This window comes from Phyllostomus hastatus, unplaced genomic scaffold (assembly GCF_019186645.2).
Source record: "Phyllostomus hastatus isolate PE091 unplaced genomic scaffold, TTU_PhHast_1.1 phas_contig_254, whole genome shotgun sequence".
Classification (NCBI taxonomy): Eukaryota; Metazoa; Chordata; class Mammalia; order Chiroptera; family Phyllostomidae; genus Phyllostomus; species Phyllostomus hastatus.
Genome location: NW_025333810.1, coordinates 10,993,072 through 11,000,067, shown reverse-complemented (window position 1 = coordinate 11,000,067; position 6,996 = coordinate 10,993,072). Strand labels below are relative to the sequence as shown.

At 41.9% G+C, this 6,996-nt stretch overlaps 1 pseudogene; it reads left to right on the top strand.

The window, feature by feature from the left end:
* Positions 1–4,683: 4,683 nt before the first annotated feature.
* On the top strand, positions 4,684–6,776 carry LOC123818151 (annotated as a pseudogene).
* Positions 6,777–6,996: the final 220 nt, after the last annotated feature.

The window sequence follows — 6,996 nt, the reverse complement described above, 5'->3', positions numbered from 1 at the left end:
TTGCTGGGATAACTGCCAGGTAAGTCAAACCCCACCCAGAGCATAGTCCACATTCGGCGGTAAAGGGAAACACCCGGTGTGCAGGTGACCAGTTAAGCCATTCCCTTGCTTCTCCTTCCCAGCTGCCTCAGCTGTTTTCAAGTCACAAAAACTGCTCAATAACCTCTAACAAAATCTTCATTGCCATTTGCCCATAAGAATTAAAAGTAATTTTGATTTAAGCCTTGGAAAGTGTTTTTAGATAAACAATGTTAATGCTTGATAAGCAACTTTATTTATAATACATACATTTTCCTTCAGGCACATTAACATTGCTGTATATTCCAATACACACATATACTGCGCACACATACACACACTTCTGTAGCTCAATATTTTAAAAATAATTTGAGTTGCACTCAGCAGAGCATTTGACAAGAAGTGGAACACAATGCGACCACATAGTTGTTTTTGCTGACGCCGGGAATCCTGCGATCTGGTATTGCTCAGAAACCAAACCCCCACCTGAGCTGGTAACATACAGATCAGCATCCCTGAGGGCCTCTCTACTCACACCTTATTTATAATCGGGATGACTCAAATTATACATTTACATTCTTCCTTGGAATTTTAAAGATTGTAAAACCTAGAAACACATCTGTGTCCTCTGTCGCATCAATGGAAAGCCAGGAAGGAAAACATTCTTTCTTAAGAGACCAGAAGATTGGACCATTCTCCACATTATCCTGATAAATACAGCATTATATTGATAAAAACACTTCAAAACCACTCATCCCAGGTTTCAGGTGTGGAGGTTCTTTTTTTCAGATTCCTAAGGCCCTTTTTCATGCTCACTTTTTTTTTGCTTTCATTTTTATTTCAGTCTACACTGCAACAACAGAACACCAATTTTCTCCCACTCTTAACTACAGCACATTAATATGGCAATATATTCAGAATTAACATTTGGTGGCTTTCTTTCGCCTCTTCTTTCTCTACCAGACTCAGAGGCAATCAAGTTTAAATGCATCATTGAAAAAGACGTGCCTTTCTAATTATGACCTTCCACAGTTCTATTACTCCCTACTTCTTAATGAGAGTTGCCTTGTCAAGCCGAAGCAGGAGGTGGTAAAGGGAAAGTCCACATACCTTTACGCTGGATGAAAAGAAGGAAAGGACACTGGAAAAAAGAGAAACTGAACTGCTTTGTTTCCTTTGTTTTGCTGAGAAACCATATAACCCTCTTGGGAAAAAGTCATAGGCCCCTAAGGTGCTTCTATAATTTAACACTTTAATAATATTGGCCAAGAGGCAGAAAGGTGGAAAAACAGAGGCGTTTGGGGAGGGGGGTGATTATAGATGTAAACATCATTAACTCTTTCTTTCAACATGAGTCTATTCTAAAATCATATGAAATCAGGAAACGATAATTCCTCTGCTTATTCATTTTCCATTTCCAACAACAAATAAATCTCGAGTTAAGTTTGACTCTACTGTTCAGTCCCATATCTCTACTTCAGATGTTCAACTAATATTAACACCAAACTGCCCCTGGCTATTATTATACTTCAGTGTAAATAATATATATTATATACAATGTATAATACTATATATGATTATATAATGTACCATATATATTATGTAAATAATATATGTATTTAGTGTAAATAATATATACATATAGCCTGGCAAGTTGCTAGCATATATATACGTATTTGAGCCAGAAAGCTACTCAGGAAAAAAAAAACCTGTCGTCCAAAGAGAGAACTAAGCCATGTTTGTAAGTTGTGTCTAGGATGTATTCATCTTTAAATGACAATCCTCTAACCATTGTCCTCCATCACTAGGACTCAGATATTATGTGGGGAATCATCAAAACCATTCTACTGCAGGTTAATGCCCATCCTGTTCATGTGCGAATTATAGGGTAAAAACTACCATTTCATTCCTAATTACTTTTGTTGCAAAGAACAAAGAAACCTTAAGGTGGTACCAGAATTAAGTATATTTGATCTGAACTTTACACTCATTAACTACTATATTTTTGAGATTACTACTATATTTTTGAGATTACTATATTTTTGAGATTACACAATAGTTTGCTTGTCAAAAGTTTGCCATTTTACCATTTAAGAATTATTAATTACATCTTGCCAATTAAGGATTGATAAACTTTGAAGCAGGTAAAAACCCTACCAGACTTTCCACAGTGAATCAAGCCTTACAAATACATTCTTTGGCCATTGTCTCAGTTTGTCCTTACACAATAAACAGGAGAAGGTACTCTTCACAGATCTAAGCACATCAAAGAACAAACCTATCAAGGGCCAGATGCAAAGACAGTAATCCTCTTAAACACCGGATGGGGGAAAAAATCTTCTAAAGGATAAGGATTATGACCAACCAAGAAGAGTCCCAACTGAAAGCTTAAAAAAAAAAATTAAACTGGTGAGAAATAGTACACCACAGAAAAGATACTTCCCCTTAATTCTTCAATTTAAAAAAAGAAAATAAATCACATAAAGTAATTATCCTGTATTATTTCCAAGTTTCTCAAGCAAATCTAATTGCTTTCCAAACTAATGGCGTTTGACTGACATATCTTCAGAACTTTTGACATCATGTTTTTAAAAGATGATTTAATCTTAAAAGATGAAAGTGTTTTTCAAAGTTAATAATACCACACTAAATTTACCAAAAGTATAGTAAATACTTTTGACATGACTTTTATGAAGAAATATATATTTCTTTCTCTTCAGATGTTCTCAGGTTTTCTAGAGAATACATTAAATGTAATTTAGAACTGGATTCTTTTTCAAATGAAGCATTCACATGCTAAAACGCCCCTCAGCCTTACCTGTTAATTTCTGGAGAGCAACAGTCTATGTTTATGAGTTGAATTAACTTATTTTATCAGTTTATAGCTATCCATATATAAATTTGTATGCTTCAAAGTAACACAACTCATAAGCTTATTTATTGTCATACTGTTTACAATTGTAAAATATTGGAATGCTACACACAGGGGAGTGGTTGAAAAAACTGGTACATTCACATGTACCATAAACATGGAATGCTATGCAGCTATGAAAATAGATAAGAAAGATCTCTATGAAGTGATATAGAGTGACTTCTAAAATATATTATTCAGTGGGAATGTCAGGTACTGTTACACTGTGAAATGGTAAGAGTTGTGCTTTGAAAAGGGCAGACTTCCTAGTGGGAATTCCCACGGTGGTCCAGAGTGGAGGGAGCTGGTGATTTGAGCCAGGACCAGCGTGGCTCCGTCCCTGGAGATGCTCAAGCATGTCTATTACCAAGACTGTGAATCATTCACTGAGCAAGCACTGATTAAACACCTTTCATCAGCCAGACACTGTGTTAAAGATTAAAAGACAAATAAGACTTGGTTCCTCTCTTTAAAGAGCCCAAAAATCTAGTAGAAGGTGACACATAATCAAATAAACACAAGATGTGCATCACGAGTGCTCAGAACACTGCGGGGGCCAGCAGTGAGAGTGGAGGGACGGGAGGCTTTCCCTGGGAAGCGGGCATCAGGAAAGTCCCCCAAGAAGTGGGCCAGTTAAGTTCATCTTAAAAAGTGAGCAGAGAAAGACAGTCAGAAAGGGAGTGGGAAGGGCATTCTAGGTGAACAGAGCCGCTGTGAACAAGAGTTTTATGTAGGAGAAGTCTACAAACAGGATGGGGCAAAAGTAGGTTTACAGTCAATAGCTGGAAAATATTATAATAATTAATAAATAAAAATGCAAGAGTAAACTGTTTACCATACTCACAATTGTAAAACTACTTTTTAAAAAATTTATTGATGAGAGAGAGAAACATCCCTTTGCTGTTCTACCCATTCATGCATTCATTGGTTGCTTCTTGCATGTACCCTGACCAAAGAATCAAACCCACCACCATGGCACATCCGAATGATGCCCTAACCAAATGAGCTACCTGGCCAGGGCCTGTAAACCTATTTTGGCCCCATGCTGTACTTCAGAAGAATATTCAGAGTGGGAGGGGTTTCCAGGTTATGATAAGGCTGAACCCCAAGTGTGCTGCAGTAGCATCTCTGTGTTTACAGAGACTCTAATAAATGTCATTCCCTATGACAAAAATAGTGTCTGGCAGGAAAATGAAATATACCAAAGCAGAGGAAGGTAAACAGAATTATGCAATTTCAGATTCTCCAGCAGCTCCATTTTGGAAAATCATTAAGATAATTTTACACAACTTCTAACCTGAACAGAGATCGGTATAAATGTATATAAAGTGTAGTGAATTGTTTTACTACTAGTACTATTACATTTACTATTTACTATAATTACTACAATTACTATATATTCACTAGTATTTAATATTACTGTTAGCATAATTATAATCATTAGCATAATATTGCTCTACTAATTTGATTTACCAATGTCATGGTACACTTCCTTCTTTCTTGGATAGCTTCCCATTCTCAGGACATATTTTATATTTGCTGCAACTAAACTTGTTTCAGTTATTCTCTCTTCCAGGAATGCCTTCCCATCATGCCTTTAAAAATTTATAGTTACTGTATAACAAAATCTTGAAAATAGGCACCTTGACTCAGGACTTGGCCCCGCCCTAGCTTGTCAGGGGACACTGGGGCCACATGGAGGCTAAAGTAACCATGGCGCCCATGGTGATGGAGAAGGGAATGAGCGAGAGGAGCAGGGCTCCAGCACTCCCACAGGCTATAGGCTGCCTAGTAGAGAGCAAATGCTGGCAGCCAACCCTGGCAAGACTCCGATCAGCCTTCTTCAGGAGTATGGGGCCAGGATAGGGAAGATGCTTACGTACAACCTTCCCAAAGGCCAGGGCCAAGCCCACCAGCATATCACCATTGGTGACACCAGCTGCACAGCCATCTCTATTTATTGAGAGAAAGGGCTTTCCAGAGGAAAGTACAACAGAGAAAGAATCTCCACCAAAGGGGTCTGACTCAGGAAAAGTTCTGACTGGTATGGCTTGATTTGGGGAGCTCATGGAAAGATAAAGGCCTCTTCTTCCAGCAATTAGTATAATATTTCCAGTCTTGGACAGGGGGAGGACAGGGCATCAGCAAGAAGACAGCCAAGTACAAGGCAGTGGAGAGGCCCTCAAACACCTCAAAGCGGGGAGTGTCCTGGTGCTGGCCCTGGAGCACAGCAGTTCTTGTTTTCCTCTAGATTCCTCACTGCCTCGGGACGTCTCAGTTTTTATTGCTGCAGCGGGTGCTATTCCTGTTCCATCTTCTGTCCCAACCAGGAGCTCCCCATGGAGGTGCAGCCCCTGTCTCCCCTCAGGAGTCTGAGTGCAACCCTGTTGGGCTTTGAAGGAGCTGGTGGTGCAGAAAGGCCAGTGGCTGCCTGAGCCCAGGATGACTCTGGAGTCTGGGCCAGCCCATGATGCGTGGGTCACCAGCCAGTAGTGATCACAGAATGCTGCGGATGGCTCGTCGAAACGCAAGAAAAAACATGCACAGAGACAGACCAATTTCTGTGGAGAAGCAGGGATGGAATGGCCACCCCCTCTAGTGGGGAGCGAGCTGATTTACCATCCAAACCGGCTTTTATTGGGTTCATTTTGCATAAGAATTCAGGTAAAGTACAGTACTCATTTCGAGGAAGTAAGGATCAAACAGATAGGCAACAAGGAACTCTGAGGGTTTATTTTGAGTCAGGGTCAAAGAGCTGTAAGACTTTAAGGAACAAACTAACTTCCTCCTTGGGCCCTTCTCATTCAACTGAGAGCATTCTAAACAAAGAAGTTTTCACAGGAATTTACATGTTCTTTCTTAGGCCTGATCACCCAGGGAACCGGCCCTTTCCAGCACAGGGTGGCACCACCCTGTCATTGTTTCAGGCTTAGGTGGAGCAAGAGAAGTAAGACAGCCAAGAGATTAAGAGATTTTTTTGCAGAGCAGGAAGACTCGGGCTTTGTCAAAGCCAAAGAGCGAGAGTCCATCACCCCCTTTTGCCATAGTCCCCAAAGTCCTCTTTAGGGGGCCTCCCACGTGATCGTGCCTGTCTTAGGTCGTTCCTCCCTTGGGGAATCTTACCCGTCATTGGCTAACCGACCAAGCATTGGGGTCCAGGCAGGGTGAAGTATGAAGGAGCAGAAGCATTGCTCCAGTCAGGGAGATGAGCTTGTCTCCTTGCTGGCTTAAGGTCCCAAGGGCGTTCCCTTAGCCTTAGCCTGGGCGGGGGTTACAGCTTCTGATACCAGGCAGGGCAGTTCCCAACAAGCCCACCACAAAGAGTTTACCATGACCTGCCTAATGGAACATTTCATTGAGGTTGGCAATGGCACTTCCAAAAAGCGGGCAAAGCGTAATGCAGCAGCCAAAATGCTGCTTCCAGTGCACATGGTGCCTCTGGATGTCTGGGATGGGAATGAGGCAGAGCCTGATGATAATTACTTCTCCACTGGTGTGGGCTTCCTCGTGGATGGACTTCAGAACCATAGTCCAGGCTGCTTCTGGGATTCCCTGTGAAATTTGGTGAGAAGATGCTGTCCCTCTTCAGGTGCCCTCTGGGCTTTTTAGGTGCTCTGGGTCCTGCTTGGTGTAGTGTCCTCAGTGATCTCTGTTAGGAGCAGGCCTTCAAAGTCATCTACCTGGATACTGAGTAGTTGAGCCTGAGTGGGCTCTGCCAGTGCTGGTGGAGCTGCCCACACAGCCAACCACCATGTGTCATGGCTCTGCAACCACCAAGGAAGCAGCTCATGGCGCAGCTGCTCAACATGTCCTATAGTGCCTCAAGATCATGGTGGGCAGCAAATAAAGCTCCAGCTGGACTTAGGGACATACACCCTTGATCCCTGCTCTTCCTGTCCTTGGCCAGGCATCTGCCTGGCTTTGGTATCCCCTGAAGGCCTCATCTCTACCTCTGACACAGGCTGCCTCCCTGCAGGCTGAGGAAGGCATGGTGCCAGGAGCCATGGCCCCAGTGCCTCAGTGGCCCCTACAGCCCAGGATAATGTGGTGCTTACTGGGTTCTTAGA